We start from the raw sequence: 9,801 nt of genomic DNA, 5'->3' as shown, positions 1-9,801 counted from the left end.
CATGCTGTCAGAGAGATGATGACATCCTGAAAATTACCCAGTGTTGTCAGAGATTATCGCATCTTACAAAATACCGATACTGTTAGAGAGATGATGGCATCCTATAGAATACCCATACTGTCAGAGACGAGATGATATCCTACAAACTACCCATGCTGTCAGAGAGATTATGGCATCCTACAAATTACCCATGCTGTCAGAGAGGTTATATACTACAAATTACCCATGCTGTCAGAGAGATGATGATATACTACAAATTACCCATGCTGTCAGAGAGATGATGATATACTACAAATTACCCATGCTGTCAGAGAGATTATGGCATCCTACAAATTACCCATGCTGTCAGAGAGGTTATATACTACAAATTACCCATGCTGTCAGAGAGATGATGATATACTACAAATTACCCATGCTGTCAGAGAGATGATGATATACTACAAATTACCCATGCTGTCAGAGAGATTATGGCATCCTACAAATTACCCATGCTGTCAGAGAGATTATATCCTACAAATTACCCATGCTGTCAGAGAGATGATGATATACTACAAATTACCCATGCTGTCAGAGAGATGATGATATACTACAAATTACCCATGCTGTCAGAGAGGTGTTGGCATCTAACATAATACCCATGTGGTCAGAGAGATGATGATATCCTGCAAAATACCCATGCTGTCAGAGAGATGATGATATCCTACAAAATACCCATGATGTCAGAGAGATGATGATATCCTGCAAATACCCATGCTGTCAGAGAGATGATGATATCCTACAAAATACCCATGCTGTCAGAGAGATGATGATATCCTACAAAATACCCATGCTATCAGAGAGATGATGATATACTACAAATTACCCATGCTGTCAGAGAGGTGTTGGCATCTAACATAATACCCATGTGGTCAGAGAGATGATGATATCCTGCAAAATACCCATGCTGTCAGAGAGATGGTGGCAACCTACAAAGTACCCATGCTATCAGAGAGATGATGATATCCTACAAAATACCCATGATGTCAGAGAGACGATGATACCCTACGAATTGATCATGCTGTCAGAGATGATGATATCCTACAAAATGCCCATCCTGTTAGAGAGATGATTGCATCCTACAAAATGCCCATGCTGTCAGAGAGATGATTGCATCCTACAAAATACCTATGCTGTCAGAGATATCCTACAAATTACCCATAATGTCAGAGTGATGATATCCTACAAAATACCCATGCCGTCAGAGAGATGATGATATCCTACAAAATCCCCAGGCAGGCTGCCAGAGAGATGATAGCATCCTACAAATTAACCAATGCTGTCAGAGAGATGATGATTTCCTACATATTACCCCTGCTGTCAGAGAGATGTTTGCATCCTACAAATTAGCCATGCTGTTGGAGAGTTGATGATATCATACAAAACTACAAAGTACCCATGTTGTCAGAGAGATGCTGACATACTACAAAGTACCCATGTTGTCAGAGAGATGCTGGCATACTACAAAGTACCCATGTTGTCAGAGAGATGCTGGCATACTACAAAGTACCCATGTTGTCAGAGAGATGCTGGCATACTACAAAGTACCCATGTTGTCAGAGAGATGCTGGCATACTACAAAATACCCATGCTGTCACAGAGATGATGGCATCCTACAAAATGCCCATGCTGTCAGAGAGGAGATGATAAATTACCCAACGCTGTTCTACAAAGTACTATATTATTGTAGAAGTAATGTAATTTGTCAATGTTATACTCTAATCATGTCAATAATATTTAGGAAACAGTGTTTATAACGTGATTATTATATATTAAATTTGGTTTATTGAATTGTATTGATAAAAGTACATGGAGGAAAAAGTAGGATTGGATATAAATGTGGGTTGTTGTTGTTAATGTTGGTATAGAGTATAACGCCATTTTTCAGCACATGATAGGCTATACATGGCGGCCAGTATTAATGGTGGAGGAAGAACCCGGGAAATACCCAGAAAGAACCACCGACCCTTGAGAAGCTACTTGCAAGCTTTCTCACATATCCACATTGGCTGAATCCAAGACTCGAACCCACATAAACAGAGGTGAGATGGCAGTGATCCGTAACGGAGAGCACTTTAGAACTCTCAACCACTCGGGGACCCAAATGTGGGATGTTGGAAACTGTATTGATAAAAGTACATGGGTAAATGGAACGTTGAATATTAATGTGGGTTGTAGGAAATTATATTGATAAAAATACATGAGCGAAATGGTACAATGAATATTAATGTGGGTTGTTGTGAAATATGATGAAAAAATAAATGGGGGAGAAAATGTACGTTCTTATCAAACTCACAAGCTATAACTTTTATGTTGGCAGTGACTGCATCATCGTAAACGGCTTGCTAACATTAACGGGAACTTGTCAGACAAAGTAGTCGCTGTTCTTGTGGAAATTGCTGCATTATCTTCAACAGCTTGCGCTTGGTAAGATTTTGACAGAGCTAGATGCATTTATAAAAGTAAAATTGTCCTATGGCAAGCTGGCAGGAAAATTAATCTTTCCCAAACATAAGGCAAAATGATATTTTAATTAAACCTTAACCTGTTAAAGGCACAATATTGCAGCTGAGGGTGAATTTGCTTACAAAAATGTTAGGACATTTATGTATATCAACTGATTAAATAGTATTTAAAAGGCAACTCTAGGGTAATATCAAGTATGTAGAGGTTCTTTTTATGAAATTCGAGCTCTCTGAAATATTCGTACGTAGCGTAACAAATCTATCGTCTCCATATTGCAATTGCGCTCGGCAGTGATCGGCGGATCCCGAAAAAATAACACACATCATTCTGGTGACCGAAATTTGCATAATTATATGCAAATTTCTGTACACTGATGTTGATGATGTAAAACACAACCACGCTACCAGAAGCCGCAAAATGTCAACGACAGTGAGACGATCTTCTTCGGATCTCGTTCTTTTCTCCTTATCATTTTCTTTCTACTTTTAGTTTTGAGAGGAAACGTTGAAATTTATTGATTTAAATCGACGTGCTTTGTACAGCATTGCAAAAGTACTCGATTTAGTACTCCCTCACGTACCCCCTACCCCAATTTTATTAACCACCAAATGATAAACTCAAATCTGTAAATTTTGTTATTACCCTGACTGAAATCAGCTCACTTTCAAGCTCAAGTCTGGAGCGACCTTGAAGAGGGAGAGGGAGAGGAAGGATTAGGCGTGGAGCAAGAACCGGAGGGGGAAGAGGAAGAAGACATGCAGTGCAGCCTGAAAACAAAGCTGACTAAGCTCTACACATAGTTCAGACAAGGCAGACAAGAATGAGGGTAATTGTTTATTTATACCTTGCAAAACAAGTATTGACACGTTGAAAAATGTTTGATACTTGGCAAAGACTCTAAGTGAGAAGTGTTTTGCACAACTTAGAAAATGCATACTTCTATTGAAGGATTATTTTACCAAACAATGTATGTTTAAACTGCTTTACCTTTTGTTGTTACTCACCACCCCACCCCAATATAATTTGATAAGGAAAACCATGCACAGATACCATTGAAAATACAGAAGCCACCTCATTTATTTGGCCGATTTATATAATACATGTAATTTATTTTGTCTATGGTAGTCACTATACTTACTGATATAAGGCTATTTCTTTAGGAGTTCAAGTAACCATACTTAGCAAAATACATAGAGTGAAGGAAATAAATGCTTGTGGTACAATTTTAAATTCCTGTGATAATCAAAATATAAACTAGCAAAAATCATTTCATATATAGGTAGACGTGATCTATATTAGTGGCATACACAACAAATATTTGATACTGTCAAGGTCAACCTGCCCCTTTTCCAATTTAAGTAATAAATTTATAATTTTTATTTTCAAAAAATGTCTAAATAATGACAAAAGGTCTATGAGATCTTCAGCGATTATACCTGACTATATTGCAGTTTTCTAAAAAATTTAGACCTGTGAAAATTCATATATCTATTTAAGCCTTGTAAAATAATGACTACGCTTTAATTCTTCTGTCTTAAATATGATGCATGCCAAAATATAGCAAGACAATATTATGTATGCACTATCATTATAAACATAAAAACTTAAGAATGCAAGAATGTTTTATTTGCCCAGATTTTAGAATGACATGAAGGCTTGCAAGAAACAGAATTTTTATTTCATATTTGATAATACCTTTTGGGTATGAATTTTATTTCCCCTTTCTGATTTGCATTCAGTTTTGGGTGAATACTGTAAATGATTTCTAAAATAACACGTTTTCTTGATGTAATGACAGTTTGAAACTGTTTAGATTCTTTCAATAACTTTTATGTATTTCTTGAGCATGTTATTTTTATGTACAAAATATATATCGCAAAAGGTGTGAATAACTTGACAGGTATGTTGGCTACATTACAGAAAACCTCTTTCACTATACTTGATATGTGTAACAAATGACTACAAATATGTAACTTGCACTTTGTACTGATCAAGTCCAATACTGCATCCATGTATACACATAATTAAAACTTTGATAGTTACTCTTACAATACAACATTTACAGTCACTTCTATTTCCACGGTGGACTTGCAAAGACTGATACCTTATGTAAATGCATGATTGTTGTAAATGTTGAAATTTCCATGGTATCATGAGTTTAGCTTCCAAGATTGTTGTACCACATACATATGGAGATTCAGTATGCTTAATCTTTGAAACCGATTCCAGGATATCATAACAAATGTGGAGCCAGATCGGCTGAGGGAACTTTTCATAGAGATGTTGCAGTTCCACCCAAGCCTGGTCTTTAATGTTTTGGAGCCAGGATCAAGGCAGTGTGGTGGTTATCACCCATCCGCCGACACAGGATTGCCAGATTGGTGTGTGTATGGAAAATGTAGGGAGATGCCCACAGACCTGGAAAAGATGTGTTGTGAGAGACAGCACTGTATATCACTTTTGCCGGTAATGAATATTTAAACTTTTATTTATAATGCGCATTGTTGCTTAATGCATTATTCCTGATATGCTTAAGAGTTTAACGTAGAATGTTTCATGAATTTTAGCGAGACTTCTTACAAAATGAGACATGCTTGGATTATTTCTTTGCAATCACTGTGAATAATTTTTAAAATTGTAAGCCATCCAAAAACAAAAACAAAGATGCATACATAAGCAAATGATAAGGAGGTTTTTTTTTTTACAATTGATGCGCATCAGGTAGATTGTATTCTTTACCTGGTGTCAATGTGGGTACCTCACTATGCTAAACAAATTTAATCTGATAATGATATAAAGATAAAATTATATCTTCATCTGCAATCAGCCATTCCTATTTGATGCAAATGCAGGTGTCTCTGACTTCTAGAAATGCTCCCCAAACACTTAATATCAGTTGTGGTTGCGATGGAACACTCAGCGCTCATGTCAAAATAAAAACTGCAGTGTTTTATCCATATTTATTTTACATTGGAATTTTCTGACACAAAATGAATGAACATTGAATAAATGCATGTTCCTATTATTTTTTTAAAATATATTTTTTACATTTTCAAAATAGCATATTACAAATTGGAATAATTTTTCAGGATTTTCAAGTTATAATCCTTGATGAGGCTGTACTTGCCTTGGCCAGGATGTACCGACGGGATGGTCTTGTACTTGACGATGAAGTTGTCTTGATGAGCGCGAACAGGCATGCTGCCTATAGGCAGTTCATACTATGGAAGACTGGGGTCTGGACAGAGACGTGTCATTCCCTCTTGCTGTGTCTGGCGGATATGTGACAAATATCCAGATGCTTTTGAACAAAACACTGGTTTCATCCCCTCCAGGCTTGCCTGAACTTTGTTAAACACTTCTTACAGGCACAAATTTATATATAAATGAATACATTTGACTTTATTCTTTGTTTTGTTGTAACTGCACATAATATCCCATCAAACAATAATGCTTCCATTCAGATATTTTTAAATACCAGTCTATTCTGCCTATAAACAATGTGGGTAAAGTCATATATAATCAATATATAAAAGTTTTCAGCACTTGCAGATACATTATACATTGTTTTCAACTACTGCTATTTACATTACTGTATATAAAGTGTAATCTGTCTTAGCAGACGCATCCATATATCAGGCACCTTTGATATATTACATAGCTAAAATCGAGAGATCTTCTCCTTCACCAAAGCTGGAGTTTATGGTGGTTCTTGAGGTGCCAGGTTCTGCTAATTCTCGTGGGATCATCTTCTTTAAGTTATCTTCTCCTCCTCATACCTTGCTTGTCCTTAAGTTGACAGATGAGGGCTTTCTGAATAAGCTCCTTGATGTGGAGATATGTTTTCTTTTCTTTGCAAGGGTAGACGAACCATCTGCCACTTTTTTTGTTGTAACATCGATGATACCTGTTTTTAAAGAAATGTTTCTTTTCTTAACTTGTGTGACAAGCATCCCCATATGTTAACCTATAAAGAGTTTTCACCCAATATTTGAGCCTTATGACCAACTCCTAAGGAGGAGTTGTCGAGGGGTTGTTTTTCGTCTTATTTATTCTATCTCCAAAGTACTAATTGAGTCAGGTTGCATTTTTACCCATTTCTTCAGAAGGCAACATATTTTCATGAGCAGGTATTAGTTAATAATCATCATGATGACAACATTGTCCACAAGCAACTGAGGAAATTCCATGAATCCCATATATATCCTTAATAAAGTGGGTCGGTCCTCTGGGAAAGTGATATATATATATCATTGGATTTAAATATTAGACTTGTATTGTTCAAATCACAATTGATATCCACTAGAATGATAACAGCACTAATTACAAGATATGTACACATGAACATAGATTCCTGACAAGAAATGTAAAACAAAGTCTGCCAGTTGTTATAAAATGACTGTACCTAATGCAAAGTGTTCATGACTTGTAAATGTGAATAATATTCCATTGCCTTGATGTCCAAGTTGGGATCATAATGTACAATCAATATGTAAAATTATATCCAATATCCTGTATTTAAACAAACTTACACTATCTCCCCTTCTTTGTTTCTCATTACGCCCCAGCCACTATGGATATTGTGATCCAAAGCAGGTAGCTCATTCCGAATCCTGTACACATGCGGGGTGTATGAAAATCACTTGGCACAGTACATCAGGATATGCTGATGAAAAACATCTAGCTCAGCAGTGCTTCTGCAATTATCATGAAAATGTATCTTGTAATGTGTCACTTGCAATCTGCTAACAATTATTAAGCACTAATTAATGTTGTTAAATTTTGCATATATACAAAATCTTTACTGCAGTGTTTATACAGAGTGTTATGGAATTGTTTATACCTGATGTGCATGTATTATACCTGAACTTGCAAACAACTTGAGGACATTCACTGTACATGTATCATGTACACACATCTTGTGAATGCTAACGTATTCAGATATTCAAATGGTAAATATATACGGTAAATTATTCTTAAGTTGAGAATAATAACATTTAAAGCCGTCTTAACATATAATTGTTGCAATCCTGAAATTCAAGTAATAGTCCACTCTGTTTAGGAACCTTTGGTCCAAGAATACCTGTGCCAAGGTTTTCAGGACTTCGGCATCCTTCATGGGATCAAGCCAAGGTTTTGTCCTCTTTTCATTCTCAGACAAAGGTTCATGTACGCATTTATTAATGCCTTGGCCATGTGAGAGGATCCACTCTTGTTGATTGGTGATATGATGAAGGACACTCCGCCAGATACTCGAAAAAATGACACAATCAATATAATTTAAAGCACCTAAAGCTTGTCTCTTTTGTCATGGTGACCCAAAATTGATAGATTATAATACAGCTGGATTTATATAATCAAGGGAAATCTATGCTCTAGATTTGGCTAATGTTAATGTAGCGGGATTGGAGTTTTGCTCGGATCAACGTTTCTTCAATATTTCACATTATTATATGCTCTTTTTTCTCCGTTAACTTTACATTGTCAGAATCGTTCAATATTTTACGATACTGAACTCGTGCGCAACTTCATATTCAACTCAAAAAGGAACTACGTTCTATTGTAAACAAACAATGGACTCAGACGCTAGAACTTTTGATTTGTAAACATATCATGTACACTCGCGTAGTAGGTGGTTTACGTTTTGGCTAATGAAATTTGTTTCTGAATGAACTAAAGCTGATGTTTTATGGACTGCCACATAGCAGCTGCTTTGCCACATTCCGAGTTAACTTTTGATACAGTTGTTTCTGTTTTATTTGCCAGATTTCATAAAATTGATGGGTTCCTACAAATAAATGCGAGTGACAAGGCATAAACTGTCTTTCTAAAGTTATGTCTAACACTCGACTAAGTTCAAATTTATCTGGGCGGAGTTATGTGCGCATTAATAATGTTGTGTAATGATGAATCTACTGTTAGGTATTTAGTTTGGAATACGGCATACATTCAGTTATTTTGTTTCTTGTAGTGTATTTTTGTTTATATAATCAAGCCTTAAGTAGAATAAGAAAATGAGCATATAATAAAAAGGTTACTGCATTTATATGGGAAAATATGAACTCGTTTGTCGGATGGATATATTGCACTCCCATGGTGGTGCAGTGTCCATCTGAAAAACTTGTTCATATTTTCCCATATAAATGCAGTAACCTATAATTACTCTGACATTTCAAGTAAATTACTTTCAATAGACTACATACCTACAAGATTTGGTGATGTATATGTATGTATAGAATATATATTAAAAGAAATCAAAAGATAAGGATTATGCACTGTAACTTTGATTTCATAAATAAATATACAGTTGCAAACGTTTACATATATCTGTTCAAAACTACAAGGACAGAAATCTCAACAAAAATTGTTCATGGCTGCTAGGAGTCTTGCATGAAAACCAGAAATGATTCATGATGTCTTCTGACCATTATAATATAGCCGTATTTTCCTTTTGTTTGGCAACCTTGAAAAACAGGTAGATAACATAAAGTTAAAAGTGCAACAAGAGCAATCATAAAAACAGAAAGTTTTCCAATGCCAAAAGTTGTATAACATGAAAGAATGAAACCAACTAGTTTTGTACAATTCAACAAATCATTTAATTCTCTATGCTACAAAATGAACATTTAAAAAGAACTTAACAGTATTGTGAATTAAATCACAAAAGGTCCAATCAGTTCCATCACTAGTCCTAATGAATAAAATTCCAGTGATGTTAAAAACAAATTCACCTCTAAATGTATTGATGTGTTTTTAGTCGCCTGTGATATGGAGATATGCCATCAGCCTTTTGTTGAATTACAATAATATAATATAGGATTTTATCTGACTTTAGTATAATTCAAATAATATAATCCAGGGTGTCCTTATCTGAATTCACAATAATTCGAAGTTAATGTTCAAGTGCAAGAATATTATAGATGAATACTTTGATATATCGAATGAATAGATAAATCAACCCAAATCAAATACTGAGCACAACAATAAGACTGAAATATGCAGGAATGGGTAAATTCTCAAGCAAACATGATCAAATTAATAGGGCACAAAAACAGATCTAGGGTGAGGGGAACAAATTCATTTCAAAAACAATCTAAGTTGTCAATAAGATAAAATATGTTGCTAAAATAAAGAACATCAGGTACATTGGGGAATAACAATGTCCTGGACTGCTGAGTAATAGGTGGACTAGACAGGATTCTTACCTTCATTATTTTCTAATTAGCTTTTACTTTAGTCAAATTAGCTTCTACTTTAGCCTAATGAGCTTCTACTTTGGCCTAATTAGCTTCTACTTCA

At 35.3% G+C, this 9,801-nt stretch overlaps 1 pseudogene across 1 annotated transcript; it reads left to right on the top strand.

Moving 5' to 3' along the window:
- Positions 1-1,555: 1,555 nt before the first annotated feature.
- On the top strand, positions 1,556-5,907 carry LOC149774730 (P2X purinoceptor 7-like; annotated as a pseudogene). The gene is made up of 3 exons (XR_016416724.1): positions 1,556-3,328; positions 4,732-4,968; positions 5,592-5,907. The product of XR_016416724.1 is annotated as a P2X purinoceptor 7-like (transcript).
- Positions 5,908-9,801: the final 3,894 nt, after the last annotated feature.

Source organism: Sinohyriopsis cumingii, unplaced genomic scaffold, assembly GCF_028554795.1.
Source record: "Sinohyriopsis cumingii isolate HCF-2022 unplaced genomic scaffold, ASM2855479v2 utg000160l, whole genome shotgun sequence".
NCBI lineage: Eukaryota > Metazoa > Mollusca > Bivalvia > Unionida > Unionidae > Sinohyriopsis > Sinohyriopsis cumingii.
The sequence above is the reverse complement of the archived record's forward strand: the minus strand, read 5'-3'. Positions and strand labels throughout refer to the sequence as shown.